This window comes from Monodon monoceros, unplaced genomic scaffold (assembly GCF_005190385.1).
Source record: "Monodon monoceros isolate NGI ecotype Baffin Bay Population unplaced genomic scaffold, NGI_Narwhal_1 Super_Scaffold_1, whole genome shotgun sequence".
Taxonomy (NCBI): domain Eukaryota; kingdom Metazoa; phylum Chordata; class Mammalia; order Artiodactyla; family Monodontidae; genus Monodon; species Monodon monoceros.
Window position 1 is genome coordinate 984,827 of NW_021703765.1, and position 9,124 is coordinate 993,950.

The window sequence follows — 9,124 nt, forward strand, 5'->3', positions numbered from 1 at the left end:
CCCCCCCCCCGCCACCGCCCGCCGCCCCTCCCGGAGCGGGCGGCCGCGGGCAGGGCTCCGGCCGGCGCCTTTGTCTCGCCGGGCTGCTCGGGCGCCGAGCCTCCTGCGCTCCGGGCGCGGAGGGCCGGCCGGTCGCCTCCACTCGTCCGCGGCGGCTCTTGGCGCGCCGGCCCCGCTCAGGCTCTGGTGTCCCCTCTCTCCGGACCTTCTCTCCGGGCTCGTGTCCCCTCCGCGGGCTCCCCCGGCGGCCGGCCCGGCCCGGAGGCTCGCGGCCGGAGCGGAGCGGAGTGCGCACGCCGGGGTGGCGGGACTTCGGCAAGACCAACTTTCCGGTTCGGAAGCTGCGCGGGCCGAGCGGCTCCTCCCCTCCCCTCCCCTCGTCCTCCCTCCCCTCCGCTCCCACCCCCGTCTCCCCGCCCCCCCACCCCCGGGCCCCTTGACTCCTGAGCGCCCGCCCCGCCCGCCGCCGCCACCGGGGCCGCCTCAGCCCTTCGCCCGCCCGCCGGGCCTCCCCGCCGCCAGCGGCTCCTTAAATCCAGGGGAAGGGAGGGGATGACAGGGCTCCGGTGTCCCCCCCCACCAGTTCCCTTGCCCGATGGGTGCAGTCCTGGGGCGCCTGTGGCGTGGGCAGGGGGCGCAGGGTGCCCCGAGACCGCGTTACTGAAAGTTCCAAGTCCACAAAAGTCCCGCGCGCGGCCCCCCGTGTTCTAGGACTGTCGGGGGCGACGTGGGGGGAGGGCAGGTGAGGGGGAGCGCACATTCGGACCGGCCCAGCATCCCCGGGCAGCCGGCGCCGCGCGCTTCCCGCACGCGCACCCAACCTTCGCGGGTTGTCAGGCACGCGCCCTCGCCCCCGCGCGCGCACCCCACCGCAGACGTGCACACGCGCCCTCGCCCACTCCCGCGCGCTCATTCCCGCGCGTGTCTTCCATCGCGAGCGGCTGCTGGGATGTGCTCCAGGCCCCGTCGCCGCAGAGCCTGCGCCTGTGCCCTCGCCCCAGCGTGTCTTTTTTCATTTCCTAAATTTATAATTTTTGTCCTCACAAGTGGCCCTGTCTGATACGAAGCTTTGGCACAGATGGCCTCCCGGCGCTTCCCCCAGGGTCGCGTGCTGGCGGGGAACAGCCGGCGAGCACACAGCCCCGGGCGCCCAGAGGGCTGCGATCTCCCTGCGTGGCTGGGCGCGGGGCTCTGACTAGTGGGGATCCCCCGCCCCGGCTGGACCCCGGCCCCGCGCCGCTCGCCCGGCTCTCCAAGGGCTGCTTTTCCGTTCTAGAATCTTCCCGCTACCCAGCCGCGGTTCTCCCGCGCGCCTCTAATTGTGTAAGTTTCACGAAGCAACAGCTTTGGGCTCCAGGAAAAGCGCAGGAAAATCATACAGAGGAAGGAAGTGCACAGGTTGGAATCATCTCCAAAGAGACCCCGCCGCCACTTTTGCCACCCTCCTCCCAACCAATCCCTGAAGGTCGGTTTTGTTTTGCTGTTTGGTGGCAGGCGTATTCACTTAGGAAATTTTGTTTTTGAAAAGAAAAAAATGACATCTGAAAGATGTTCGAAATCTAGAGTTACCCCCCACACACACACACACCACGGTAGGGCTTTTATAGTTAAGCTGTGGGGAGAAAGGTCTGTATCGCTAGTGCGCTGTCAACTTTGGCAAATGCTGCAAGCATTTTGGGGACGCTCTCGCATCCGGCGCAGAGGCGCTCGGCAGTGAAAAGTTCGCAGCCAGGGTTTTGGGGCGAGCGGGCCAGGAACTCTCCTGGCAAAAGAGTGGCAAAGAGAAGAGGAGGGAAGAGGAAGGGACGTGTGTTGGTGGGGGAGGGCGGGGGTAGAGAGTGGAAGTTTCTTGCAGAATTTACAGGACGGACCAGAGTTTGGGGAAGTTGCAGCGCCGCAGCAGAGAGGTAGATGTCTGCTTCCCGGCAGAGAAAGAACACAAAATGATTGTCGGTGGGTCGGGTTAAAGGTGCACTGCCTGCTTAATTCTCTCTTTTTTCCCTCTTTTTACAAAAATCGACACTTTGGGGAAAAGAAGCAAACGTAGGTTCCCGCGGCGTCCGAAGTCCCTCAGAGGAAGCCCGAGCCCGGCTCCCCGGCAGCCTCCTGGCCCGGTGTCACCGACTCCTCCTCTTTGGGCCGCTTTGCACGCACCGGCCCCACCTTTTTTGTTCCTAAAGCCATTCGTCCGCCCCTCCCAGCCCCCCACTCTCTCTCCGACACACTGGCACGATTTCCTTAGGGCTTTCCCGGACTCCTGAACGACACTGCTTAATTCCGTCGACTTGCTGTGCATTTTCTACGGTGTGCGGCCGTGGGGAGGATCTTAAGTCCCTCCAGCGAAGGCGAAAGTGAGACCCCGGCCCTTCATCTGTAAGAAGCGAGCCGTCAGATTGCAGAGGTGTCGCGACCGCCCGCGCTGCGCGTTGTAAGTGCGGAGACACAGCAGGCTGGGCTCGGCGCTGCGGTGAACGCAGTGGTTCCCCCAAAGTGAGCGGCCGCGGAGCAGGACACGGAGCTCGCGGTCTGACCGGCCCGGCGTGGGGTGCGGTCCCCGCCCAGGGCGCGCGCGATGGGGTCGCCTGGCCGAAGGTGTGGGCTCCACCTCGGCCCCCGCGCTCTCCACGCTGGGATTTCGTTGAGAAGATGGAGCAAAGACTTGGACGAAAGAGCCAGGGAGGCTGTGAAAGGGGCACCTACACAAATTCCCCGCCACTGCCAGAATGGTGCGGATCAGTAAATTGTGTGGCGCACCTTTTAAAAAATTGATTCGGGTGTTCAAGATCAATACAATTAAAAAAAAAAAGTAGAGGCCGAAAATAAAAGGCGAATTACCTTCTGAGTTAACCTGTTCTCCCTTCCTCGCCTTCCTCCACTGAGGTCTGAAACTTTTCTTTAATTGTTTTTATTTAGTGCAGCAAGTTTTAATGAAAGCATAGGCGTCTAAAGTTTGAGTCCCAGCAATAGGTTTATCGCCAGGCGACAACGTGTCAAGCAGAATATCTTCACAGATGAGGTACAGGATGTGTCCTCCAGTCACGCCCAGACTGGAGGACCCCCGGAGCTGTGCATCAGAGACGCAGACACCGAGTCGCGCTGGCGACACACAAGTCCCTACCGTCACATGACCACTGCCTATTAAAATATTGTGATACCTAAACACTCTTGCAAAAACAAAAGTTGCTTTTCTTCCCTATAATTAAATCTAATTTGTTAATTGTCTTTCCTCTTGCAATGTTGTTTTCATCTTGGGAGGCGACACGTTATTATTTTGTCTGCTTAATAATATTATTTACAAATTAATACTGTATATTTTACACTTGTGGAACGTATAATTAGGTGTTTGATTAATTTGTATCATTTATTCAGATAAAACAGAAAGCCTATGTGCAAGATTGACTTGACAAGGGGATGTTGGAGACTTGCTTCTATTTTAATGTCCCAGTTTACTGGAGCTACTGGCTTTGCATTCACAAAAGACAGTTTTGCATAAGGTGCATTTGTTACTTTATTTACAACGTGCTTATTTCCCCAGCTACTTTATACAAAAAGAGTATTCAAATGTTAGAGCTTTATTTTCTCTTTTCATTCTTTTTTTCCCTCCCAAATCAAAGTTCCTTTCTTCTTCTCCCTGGCCTTCTCTCCCCTGTCTCTGGTTCCTCCCCCACCCCAACTTTTGTTTTAGGTCCTTACCATTAAATCCAGCGTGATTTTGTGTCTTTAATGCTGTGACAAGTGACTGCTAATTGGTTCTCACTTGAGCAAAGATATTACCATACTAATATTATTATTGGTAAGAAGAGGTAATTGATAACACCACCTGCCACTCTGGGGCAATCATGATGATAAATGTTTCCATCAACAGGAAATCTGTGCTTGGTGTACCACAGCCCAACACAAACAGCATGTCAAGTGCCAATTATAAAGATGTTGCTTTTCTATTACATTTGGGCGGGGGGCTGGGCTAGAAAACGTGTAGCCAAAAATTATACGTATGTTTTTTTTTCTTTCTGAGCGTCTTGCTCACCCATTTGAAAATCACTTTCCCTGTAAAAATAAAATGCTCTCCTTAAGTAACCCAACATCTAGCTAACTGCCGTGCCCACATTGCACACAACTCCTGCTGTCACCCCCTCTGCTTTCAAAGCTGTTGAGATAAATATGTCTAAATATTTTTATAGATAGGCGCCACGTGTGTAATATATAAATCCATCTAGGTCTGTGTGCTCCGAAGCTGTCTTGTATGTTCTTTACAGGTCGGCTGGCAACCTCACATGTGGGCATCACAGGCAAACATTCCATGTCTTTTTCTGTCACACGCAGGGAAACATCAGCACGCAGCCATTCGTCTTCACACTTAGGGACGCAAAAAGCCATGTGAAAGTACTTCTCCTGTGACCACTGAGCCGCGTATGTGGGCTGCATGTGGGCCCGGCTGGGGCACTCCAGCATGTATGATTCCATAATGGCCAGCTAAAATGTTGACTCCCTTGCCCATAGGGAGGCTCAAACGATTATTATTAGCTTGCAGTATTAGATGCAGGCCTCAAAAGGCGAAATCAGCTGTTGATAATTGCGAGAAGTATACAGCAGCGACTGCATCGATCGGCTTGTCCCTATTCCCCCGGTGTGGGAGCGATAAGAAGACTCACTCTTTAGTGCAATATAATTTCTTTTGACCTATCTGCTTGCTACAGACTTACAATGAATAGCCGGACTGGTTAAAGTCCTTTATCACCAAAGTTACCCCTTGATATAATATTGATTCTTTATAACTAGCTCCAAACACAAAAATCAAACTGTCCACTTGACCATCATCATCAATATCATCGCAAGGCCTCCGGAATAGAGATCAGCACCAGCCGGAAAACGCTTTCTGTAATCTGCCCGGCTAATCTTTATTTGCTGATGGTGAAAAGAAGCGGGGAGGGCGGGGGGCCAGAGGGAGAGCGAGCGGAATGTCATTTGGACGAACACTGTATTTATATGTGTACATACATTAGGCCGAGAGCAGGCGGCCTCTGCTCGTGAGAACGCGCGCGGGCAGCGTGACCACCCTCCGCAGGGCTCGGCCTGCCCACCCGCCCTGGGGGAATCGGGGAGCCGGGAGGCCCAGGGGATCGGGGGTGGAGGGAGACAAAAAGGGCTCCGTGCGAGCTGCCTGACGGGAGGCACAAGATGAGACCCTCCGCCTCCTGCTCGCTCGAGATCAATGTCGCGCGTCCTTGGCTCTCGGGCCCGCTGCGCTCCCGGGAGCGCGGGCGGCGAGGGGCGCACGCCGGGTGGGCTCGCCGGCTTGGAGGGGCCGCGCCGCCCCGAGGAGCACATCAAAAGCCGTCCGTCCGGGCAATTCGTGTGCATTTCCCCAATTAACAGCATTTCCTGCCCCCCCGCCCGCCCGCCCCGCCCCCCGCGCCAGCAGGCTGCCCGGACGCGGGGACGAGCGGCTCGCGAGCGTGCCCGGCGGTGTGCGAGTGCGCGCGTGTCTGCTCGTGGGCGCCCGCGGGGGTCCCCGGGCCAGGGGGCGCCCTTGCACGCCTAGGCCCGGTCTAGGCCGAGTTTCGGGCGCGTGTTGGGAGGAGTGGGCCGTGGGGTGCGGCGGGGGACACAGGGAGGACGCGGGCGGAAGCCTCCTGGCACCTTCTCGGGCCGGCGGCCGCGCCTACAGGCACTCAGTCTCCAGGGCGGCCGTCTTCGGGGCCTTCGCTTCAGTGGGATCCGAGGGACCCGTGCCCTCGACCCCTCCGCAAATCCTTCCCACCCGCGTTTCGGCAACCCTCAGACGTCGCGGACCAAGTCGGGGCGGGGATATGAAAAGCAAGACCAGCCCACCGCATCCTCCCTGGCTCCTAATCCGCGCGGCGGCGGGGCCGGGGCACGGAGGGTCCCCCGTCGTCCGGACGCCACTCAGTTTGGGGGACGCGGCCCGCTGTCCCAGTCCGCCGTCGGGCCCACCCGAGGGGCATCCGGGGCTCCGCGTGGGGTCCCTGCGGTCTCCTGGCACGCCGGGCTGGGGTCTCGCAAGGCGAAGCTGGAGTGCTTGGGCGTCAGGCGCCGCCCCACCCCGGCCCCCGCCCTGGGCCCGGGTGAGACCCCGCGAATTCGGCGCGGGCCGGTGGGGGAGGGGCGCGGGTTCCCGCGCGCGACCACGCGTGAGGCGCCTCGCTGGAAAGCACAGCCGCTCTCCATAACGTGTTCAAAGACGTTTTAGGAAGGCGGGCACAACTTTGATGTGACCGTTCCCATCGGTCTTGGCTTCCTCATTATCACAAGTGTCGTTTGCTTTGGCTCCAATCTCTGCAAAAGCGCAGAGCTGAAATTCTGCAGAAGCCGGCCTTGCGGAGGGCTCCTCGAGGTCCCCGAAGCGCTGTGCTGGCGACAGAGACCACTCAGCCCCAGTGCGGGCCCGCTCCCGTTCCGGGTGGACGTCTGCGCTGTGATCGGACGCCCCGGGCCTTTCACTGAACGGACCCATTCAGGCTGTCCCTGAAGGTCAGGCATGGGGGAGAGGAACAATTAGAGTCAGTCCACATTCTGCTGAAAACCATCAACAGCAAGAGAAAACCGACCTGGTAGCAGAACAAACAGCCTCCCACTCAAACCGTGCAGTAGGATTGATGAGCTAAATAAATGAGTAGGTTTGTCCAGACACGTGGGCCCCCTCCTCGCTAATGGCTGTGCTTGGCCTGTGTGGATGCAGCCAAGGCACAGGGTGTTTCTCTCGGCCTTCCTGACCCGTGTTGGGAAAGGACCGGCCTTCTGCTCCTACACGTGCCCGGGGAGCCCTCAGGTCTGCACACCTCTGCTTCCCCCTCTGCACTGCTGGCCACTGCCGGCAGTTTTGCCTAGCGATGATTCTGCATCTTGAGCCGCATGTGTCTGACTCATCCAGACTTTTCTGTTTGAAATCAGACGTGGGAGGAGTGATGCAGAGGCTCCTCCATCAAAGGGCATGCTCCCTGCCCTTCCATGGAGGGAGACACTGTACCCCAAAGACACTGATTTTCTTGGAATCAGAAAGTTAAGGAAAAAGGAATCTTTTATAAAAATTTTAATCAGTGTGCGGAAAGTGGATTTTCCGAAAGTCTGGAAATGTTTGCATGCTGTGCGTGTGTGCTCTTTAAGAAAACCTACTGAATTAGAATTCATAAAATAGGAAGTTGGGGCTTCCCTGGTGGCGCAGTGGTTGAGAGTCCGCCTGCCGATGCGGGGGACACGGGTTCGTGCCCCCGTCCGGGAAGATCCCACATGCCGCGGAGCGGCTGGGCCCGTGAGCCGTGGCCGCTGAGCCTGCGCGTCCTGAGCCTGTGCTCCGCAGCGGGAGAGGCCACAACGGTGAGAGGCCCGCGTACAGCAAAAAAAAAAAAAAAAAAAAAAAAAAAGAAAAAAGAAAGTTGAAGGGGCCATTACTCACTCAACAAAGGGTTCTTCACTTTTCTGGGTGTGTAACTGCAGATTTCTCTAAAGTGGCCAGTGGGGCAGTATATGGTGAAGTAGCCAGTATGCACAGTACCACACCAATTTCATTAAACTAGGCTCACCTACATCCCCAGCAGAAATGGAGTGGCTCTTCGGGACCGAGGACGTTTTCCTTTGAATCCTCCAGGGAGACGCTGCAGCCTGCAGTCTGTTCACTGCAGAAACCCACGAGGACTGGGCAGCTCTGCTCCCCACGCCCTCGGTCCCGGGCCGGCGGCAGGTCTGTCTTGGACCGTGATGACCTCGGGCCTGGTCAGAGCTGTTGAGGTAAAGGCATCCTCAGAGGCTGAAAGAGAAAATGACCAGATGGAAGAGGGGGTCTAGGTATGCGAGGAAAGCCAACAACAATAAAGGCATTAGTGACAGTTATGCCAAAGAGGGAACGCTTGTTTACATGTTGGAGCCACTATGACCGCAAAAGGAGCGTGGGAGAGAAACCCCAGAAATCAGGATGGGAGGGGCTGTGGCCCCGCCAGAGGAGGGTGGGGTAGGAGGGAGGCCGAGAGACCAGCGTGGATGAGGAAGAAGAGAGAGGGGGAGGAGGTGACGGAGCAGTGGCCCCGGGCCCCAGAGCCGTGGCCTCACCCAGAGAGCCTGAAGGGAGGGCACACATCAGCACCCTGTGCCCTGTACCGTGATGGGAGGACCACCCCTGTCTCCACCACCGACGCGTCCACACCACAGAGATGCTCTAGTGAGACCTGGTCTATGTCACCTGAGCTCAGCACCCACACCCCCGGCCCCAGCTTCTGTCTTTAGCCGAGTCCCACGTCCTCTGTTAGAAAGAAGGTCCACAGAATTTGTGAAAGTGGCTCTGAAAGTGCTTGGTAAACAGAATGACTATGGGGGCCGTTTATTTGTTTTGGTGAATTTGAGCAAAAGAAATCATACTTGCTCTCATGTCCAGAGCACAGCTCTCATCTTGTTTTCTCCAGTTGTCTCTCTTCTATGGACCCTGAAGATTACAGTCCTTCCCATGCAATTTAACTCTGGCCAGACTTCTTTTTTCTTTTTTGATGTGGGCCATATTTAAGGTCTTTGTCGAATTTGTTACAATATTGCTTCTGTTTTATGTTTTGGTTTTTTGGCCACGAGGCGTGTGGGATCTTAGCTCCCCAGCCATGGATCAAACCCGCACCCCCTGAAGTGGAAGGCTAAGTCTCACCCATGAGACCACCAGGGGAGTCCCCCAGACTTCATTTTAAATTATTCTCAAATTCATTTCACAGCCGGCTTTTGTGCACCCAGACCAGAAGGCTCTCCATCTTCTCTAGGAGACCTCAGGGCCCTGAGTGCTCCATTGAGCCCCCATGGCGGGGGTTGCTTGGTGCCAGGGCAGCTGGGAGTGATCTAAGGGGAACAGACACACACACACGCCTTTGGTGAAATTTTTTACCCTGTCTCCTGTTGGGTTTCCCGGGCTAACTCAAGGGTGGTTCGCAGTCTGTCCTCTGTTTCCTCTAAACTTCTCTGTTCCTGGGGCACTTGTACTGACCGCCTGTGCAGCCAGGCATCCTATAGGAGCGCTTACCTTTATTCTTGAATTTCCTCAATTTCTCCAACTGCTCTGCTTATTAACCCATTTTACAGATGCGTTGATGTAATAGATCCAGGGTGTTAATGACATGCCCAAGGTCACTTGTTA